Source organism: Triticum aestivum, chromosome 4B (assembly GCF_018294505.1).
Source record: "Triticum aestivum cultivar Chinese Spring chromosome 4B, IWGSC CS RefSeq v2.1, whole genome shotgun sequence".
In the NCBI taxonomy this organism is placed as follows: Eukaryota; Viridiplantae; Streptophyta; class Magnoliopsida; order Poales; family Poaceae; genus Triticum; species Triticum aestivum.
The window spans coordinates 84518463-84525848 of NC_057804.1; the positions used below are offsets into that span (position 1 = coordinate 84518463).

Consider the following 7386-nt stretch of genomic DNA (forward strand, 5'->3'; position numbering starts at 1 on the left):
AGGATGGGTGACCGACTAGGGTTGAACCCGGGTGCGCACGAGTGAGGAAAAAGTGCAGAGGAAAGACTAGTGTTGGCCTGTGAAGACTAGTGTTGGCCTGTGGGGCCACTCTAGATCCCGCCAGACGCAACGGCCAGGAACCAGTGGATGTGGTCGGGCATTACAAGGAATGCATAAGATCCTTTGTTACATAGACCATTGATCGACTACATATGTTGACTACGCGAAGGGCCACCCTCTGCTCTAAATTTAAAGACCAACACTGACCAAGCTAGAAGACAAATGAAATTTCGTTAATGTTGTCTATATGACTTGGTATATGTAGCACACACAATCTTTCAAGTATTTTGATATACAAGATGATAAAAAGTCGTGTGTATATGCTATTTTCATAATTGATTGTGCATAACCCAACTTTGTAGAAGATCATGGATTCTAATATCTCGTTCATGGATAGGATGAACAATGAATCAACTACATATCAAAATGAAAATGGTATGAACTACAACAATTTGAGTGGAAGTGGTGAAGAGGAATGTGAGTATAACAATGAAGAAATGGGTAAAAAGTGACTATAGTGGATCGAGAAGACAACATAAGTTTGGTAATTATTTGCTTTTCCTCGTCACTTGTCCATTCACTTGTTTCTGATCTACATTAAACACATAGATTAGTGCTTGGTTAAACAACTATGTTGATTATATTAATGGAATTTTAAAGGAAGGTGGGATGTATTGGAAGCCGGTAACCAATAAGTACAACAACAACTTTGCGGGTCGAAAGAGGAAGGTCATTAACTCAAAAGACCATTGGGGGAAATGAAATGCAAGGTTGTGTTGTTCAACCACATATAGTGTAGGATGAAGGGAGTGTACGTGAATGGTCCATATAATGACCAACTCGTAAATAAAGCTTATGGTGTGTACATGTCTAAGCAGAAGCAATGTTCCACAATGGTGAAATTGTGGAGAGAGTCGTGGCAATGGCCAAAGTGGAAACATGATATATGCACAAGGGAGGATTGATGACAATGTTGATATGATAAATGGAATAAGAAGAAATTAGGATATGATAAATGTATTTAAGAAGAAATTAGGATATGATAAATGTATTTAAGAAGAAATAAAGCCTGAGGGGATACGTCATGCAAAGGCAAGAAGGAATAGAAAAGTTAAAAGTACATATGAATCTTCTCAGGTCTTTCACGTGATGACACTCTACTCTATTATGATACAAAATTCCTATTTGCCTCTGCAAAAGATAAGATCAACGATGTATAGCTACAGGTTTCTAGTGATAAAAAGGAAGAAACCAAAGCACGATAGAAGACAACCACTACACCATGGTCAAGTATTGGTGACACATCAATCTGTCGTCATAGGGTGTCTTTGCCGACACATAATTTGTAGCTAACACATATGCTGACAAAAGACTGAACAGTCGGAGAACTTGCTGTGGGGAAAGGCATTGCCGACAGAAGTTCACTTGCCGACACATTTTGAGTCGGCATACACCCTACCTACGCCAACAGTTTGCCTGTGCACATACACCTACCTTCCCTGACACATGATTTGTGGGCATACACCCTAGCTACGGCAACAGATGGGGTGTGAACATAGACCCCAGTTTTGGCGACACATAACTTGTCCTGCTAGGTATATACCTTTGCCGACACTTGTTCTGTTAGGAAGATTTATACCTTTGCCGACACTTATGTTGTCTAGATAGGTACATACCTTGGATGACACATACTCTGTCTAGCTAGGTATGTACAATTGCCTACATTTATTCTATCTAGCTAGGTAGTAGCCAGGGCTGGCAATTACTCTACAAGAATCTGTTTACCAACAGATAAATTATTGGAAAGGTAATGTACAACCAAATCAATGATTTGATACATATACTAAATTTGATCCACAAACACCATCAAGATGAACACATATTGGACGACAACGATGATAGGTTCGCAAACATACATAAATATATATTCACACAGGTTCACAAGCATAGTTTGACCATCCAGAACACACAAGTCACATAAAAAGGGCCACTAATTGATAGTCTCAACTAATTCAAACAATGGTCCAAAACACACAAATCACATACATGAGCACAAAGTTTCTACTCCAAAACACTTGAAGCACCAAATGGTCTAGAACACACATAAGATTCAAGAAATGATTGAAGTTGGTTGGTCCAAAATACTGCTAACAGCCATGTATGTTCCATGACACTCAAAATCCTCCTCACATCCAATGCTAGGTGGCTAAGTATCTGAAAATATTCCATATGAATTTGTCACGAAAGTGCAATCAATCCAAAAGTTGTTCAAAGCTCATACGAAGATTGTTAGGCTAGAGCAGCACATGCTAGCTTATACTTGATTGTTCATGCAAGAGTAACATTGTTATTTGGCCATGAATACACACAAATATATTTTTTCCTATGCGGTGAAGTGTAGTGTTGCGGGCTTCCTTCTCAACAGGAATCAATCACCACAGGAAACAATGTTCTGCTATTTTTGTCAACATCATTTGATCAACACACTTGAGTTCATTTTGATTTCATGTCCCAGAATTATTAGCAAGAGCATTCCCAGAAAATCTACTTGTGCATATATGCTACAGAAATGCTTATGACGAGTGGTACACATTCTCAAAAATAAGCTAGGTATGACAACAAACAAACAGAACTACTACAAGGTGAAAGGATGCAGAATTAGGATGTGGCTATTTTCTAGTTTATAACATATTTGACCAAGATCAGGATGTGGATTATCAATATGTTTCCGCAGAATCGTTTCTTAATTGAGCCGCATGACACCAACAGAATTACAATATTCTATTCTGCAGCTCAAAAGTTCAGACTGGTGGCAAGTTAATAAGCTAACATGGCAGCTCTGTGAGTCTGCAAAAGGTTATAAAGGATAAGATGATGCATACAAACTTGGCAATAAATACTATAAGATAGGATTCCTGATCAGCAGTGTTATATATTAACAACTCATAGTAGTAGCTGTAGCTTGTCAAATTTAAAAACAGGCAGTAGTAGTTTATAAAGAAACGGGCTTGTCATGTATTAAGAGTTGTAGGTTGTAATAATATTTAAGAACTGGCAATAGTAGATTCTACTGAACTATTAGATGCTATGAGGAAACATGGCTGGGCCTTATGTAGTTATGTTGCACATCTTTTGTGTATTGTCCTGACACATTCAGTTTACTTGTAATGTATAAATTAGATGAAGAGATACTACAATATCATGAGCCATTGAGGATGAAGCCGAGGTTACCATCTATTTAAAGAGGAAACAAAAGTCTAAAGCTTCAATAAGTAGAGGCAACTGCTGTTAGTACCTGCACCTCCTGGCACATTAGTTGTCTTCTTGGCATCTTTGATCTGCAACAAGCCAATAACAATCATTACTCCTTAGTCTAATTCCCAAAACAACTGAAAAATAGGCATTCAAAAATAGGCCTACATGTAATTATTACTAGTAAGAATGCCCGTGCATTGCACCGGGCGATAAAAGGGGCACAACCTACTTCATGTGTCATTGTGCACCATTTTCATATCCAATTTTAATAAACATCGATAATAAGGTTAAACATGGAAATATCCTTATTTTTAATAGAAGTTAATGTTTTCATGCCGCTTCAGCTCATCAACCGTGCTACACTCTTCAACTTCAGTATCAAGTATGTTGTCGTCGGAGACGCACGAGTAGTTTCGCTGCACTGAGAGCGCTCTGCTGATGTTGCACAGCAAGGCCTGCTCGTGCTGCTCTTGTATGCTCGGTCTGTCGAGTGTCCGGAAAGAAGAAAAAGTGTAGAGCTGCAACAACAGCAGCTTCAGGTGTTGATGTGCTCTCAAGGAATCCCTCCATGTCGGAGAATTCGGTCTCCGGTTTCTTATAACATAGATAAGATAAATAGCAATTTCTTAGTCTGTGTTGCTACTCATGAATTTTTTTGAGACCACCGATGTGGTTAATAAAAAGATCAAAAAGTTCAGCATAACTCAGACCTGAGGTGTCAACTTTGTTGGTTTAATTCCTCTAGTGCATGTCAGCCAAACTGAAATTGTAAGTTGGATTTTTTTATGGACGATTGATAATTAACAATCATGTTAGATTATGTAAAGACCCGGTGGACAGGTAAGTTGATTTAGCCAAGCGCAGTGCAGATTCCGTGTAGATTTCTAAGCTAAATTTTCCTTGCATTACATAGAGTGCCCATTTTGCGGACTATGAATTAAGTGCTTTGGCTGGATCTGCGCAAATGGAATATGCATACAGCTCCCAATCTAGGATTGGTTTCGATTCAGAGTCGTCCAGGCAAACCTTGCAGCCAAGTGTGCGGCTCTCGGTGTCTATGGATCTTGATCATGGAGCAGATAATGAGGAGCTTAGGGTGCTGCAGCCTTTATGCGATGGGACATTTGAGAAGCAGGTCACTGTTATTCAAGACCAAGAAGAGAGTGAGGCTGCTGTTTCGGTTCAGAACAGGCAAGACAGATCCCCGAGCTCCATAATCTGATACCTCCCTGGCAATAAGAAAAATAATTAGTTGTAGGCAAGTAACTAGAGTGTTTGGTGCAATCTGTCTATGGGGAATCATATATAATTGTTTGGTTTCAGTGATGTGACTATAGCCTCGGAATGAAACATCATGTTGTCCGAATATTTGTCTGTGCATTGCATAATTCCATGGATAGTTCACGCGGGTTAATTTGTTGTTTCATATGCACATATTGATTAAATAAACTCTTCCAATATAGTTAATTGTACTGCTGGATTTTGGTGGTCATTCTAAATGTACAAATTTGTTGTGCGGATCTCTGAACTAATATGGATCTGTATACGAACTATAACTCAACACTATATCTAGTTCTTGCTATCAGCTTGATTTTGGTGGTCCAAGTGGATATATACACTAGTCATGCAGCCACACTCTGCACTATTTGGTTAATGAGAACGGGAGGAGCACAACACTGACCCCATCTCTTATCTCAGCCAGCTTCAGGTCCACCATGGCCACCTACACCGAGCACCATATCACGCCCCGAGCTTCGTTGTCGACTCATCTACACCAACCCAATCACCACAAACAGGGATATCAGAACAGTTCATGACATAATTATACCACTTATTAGTTGGGGAAAAAGGAAACTTTGATGTACCTAGGCTTAGACAACCACGTTTTGTCCATGATGCACCCTTAATATCAAATGTGTCAAGTATCTGAATTTGGATAGTGCGGCAGTGTTAGTTTTGCATCGGTGAAGCGAGAATCATTATTCATTATTCAGGCAATAGCAGTACAAAACAATCAAGCAACAAAAGCACATTCTTGTACTATTGTCTACTTTCACAAGCAACGACATATGAATTAAGTGCAGCAGTACAGCGAAGGAAAACTTAGGAGGAGTTGACGCTAACCTCAAGGCACGGGGACGGCTGGCTTCGGGAGGGGCGCAACTCGAAGGAGATGGAGCCTCGGCAGCAGGTCCGGCAGCAGTGTAATGAGCCTGGAGATGGATCCCTGGTATCAGCATGTCCGGCAGCAGCGGGAGGCCGGCAATGGAGCCCCGATAGCAGCAGATCTGAAAGCAGCGGGAGCACGACGATGGAGCCCCGGCAGTAGCAGGGACGGAGATTTGCGAGGACGAGGCTGGATGTCAGGGGGACACAAGGACGGTCGTTGGATTGTGGAGTGCGAGGACGGCGGCTCGATCTCGGGAGGGAGCTCAGGGAGAGGGGGCGGAGTGCGAGGATGGGTGGATGTCGGGGTGGAGCTTGGGGGAGGGGGGTCCGACCTCCGGGGCGACGGCTTGACGATGGGGTCGAGCGCGAGGCCAGCGGCCATGGCGGCCAGACTGTGGATCGAGCGCGAGGCCGGCGGAGATGGCGGCTGGACTGTGGATTGAGCGCAAGGTGGGCGGCGACAGGCACGGGTTAGGGTTGTGGAGTTGTTTGATTTGGGGATTGTTTGCTCGGGGTGGAGGTTATTTTGCATGAAAACCCAAAAAAACTCCCCTCGCGCCGAAATCGCGCGCCAAGCTTCCAACGATCGGCATGTGTCCACCTACGCCGACACTTTGTCCGTGTCCATACACCCTATGTACGTCGACACATGTTAGGTCGCTGTCAGATTTCGGGTTCCGGCAGGCCCTTAAGGTTTGAACTCTGGGGTGCGCGCGGGGATCACACCTCCTACCTACTCACGTCTCGTCGCTTTGCAAAGGATCTAAAATACATGAAGAACAACACAAGGGACACGAGGTTTATACTAGTTCGGGCCACCATTGTGGTGTAATACCCTACTCTAGTTTGTGGTGTGGTGGATTGCCTCAGGGGCTGATGATGAACAATACAATGGAAGAAGTGCCTCGCGAGGGGAGGAGTTCTTGTGTTGGTGGTTCTGGCTAAGGTTCGACTGGTCGATCCCCTTGCCTTGAGAGTGGCTAGTCCTATTTATAGAGCGAGACCCTGGTCCTCTTCCCAAATATTGAGCGGGAAGAGCGCCAACAATTGGCCATTTTGAAGGGGAACATCGAGTACACTTATCCTGACTAAAGTTGGTCCTCGCCTGCCAAAGACTCTGACGATGATGCCGGCTTGGGCTCCACGATGACCTCCATCCTGCCGTTCTGCTGGTCTTGGTCTTGTTGCACCGAAATGGTTGCCTTTGCTTGATACCCTTGCCTGCGCTTGCCCCCTTTGCACCAAAGAGGAAACAAGGACTCTGCGCAGGCCGGCGCCCGTCTGGCGCCCGCCTGGCTTCGGTCGTCATGTCTTGCGTCACGGGCACCTCGTGAGGTACCCCGCCTTGATCTCTCTGCCTCCTCGCGAGCCAGCCTGACGAGGCTGTGCCTGAGGAAGCCTCCCGTCGTCCACCCCGCGAGGCTTGGCCCCTCGCAAGGGTCTTGAGCTTGTATTGACGAAGATGGGCCGTACTAGGCCACTCCTTGAGCCATGCCGCAGGCCGCAGGCAGGAAAGTCTGGGTACCCCCGTTCCCAGAATGCCAACAGTAGCCCCCGGGCCCAAGGCGCGCCCGGACTTGGCTTAGCTGAGAAGCGAAGGGGCAAGTGCGAAGCGCCCGGGCCCCAACAGCCTGCGGCCTTGGGCGCCGCGTGGCAGTTGATTGGACGTGCACGTCCCCGCTTCCCCACGACGCCTCGGCAACCGCACGACTTGACAAGTCCCTGCATGCAAAACGGGTCATGATTACCTGTGATCATGGAGGCCGATGGTTGGCCTCCCCTGGCTATATGTACGGAACGGCGCGAGCCCTTCCAGTCCATCCTCTTCTTCCCGGCCGCTCGTCGTCCCCATGGCTCTGCCAAAGGGGTTCTCGGCCGTGGAGAAAGGAAAGGCTCGCCAGG

At 44.8% G+C, this 7386-nt stretch overlaps 1 long non-coding RNA gene across 1 annotated transcript; it reads right to left on the bottom strand.

Annotated features, from left to right (window-relative positions):
• Window positions 1-2038: 2038 nt before the first annotated feature.
• On the bottom strand, window positions 2039-5978 carry LOC123091160 (uncharacterized). Its single transcript, XR_006442930.1, has 6 exons — window positions 5440-5978; window positions 5181-5241; window positions 4997-5084; window positions 4342-4544; window positions 3356-3398; window positions 2039-2274 (listed from the first exon to the last, which is right to left on the bottom strand). It is a non-coding gene; the product is annotated as an uncharacterized lncRNA (long non-coding RNA).
• Between the last annotated feature and the right edge of the window lie 1408 nt (window positions 5979-7386).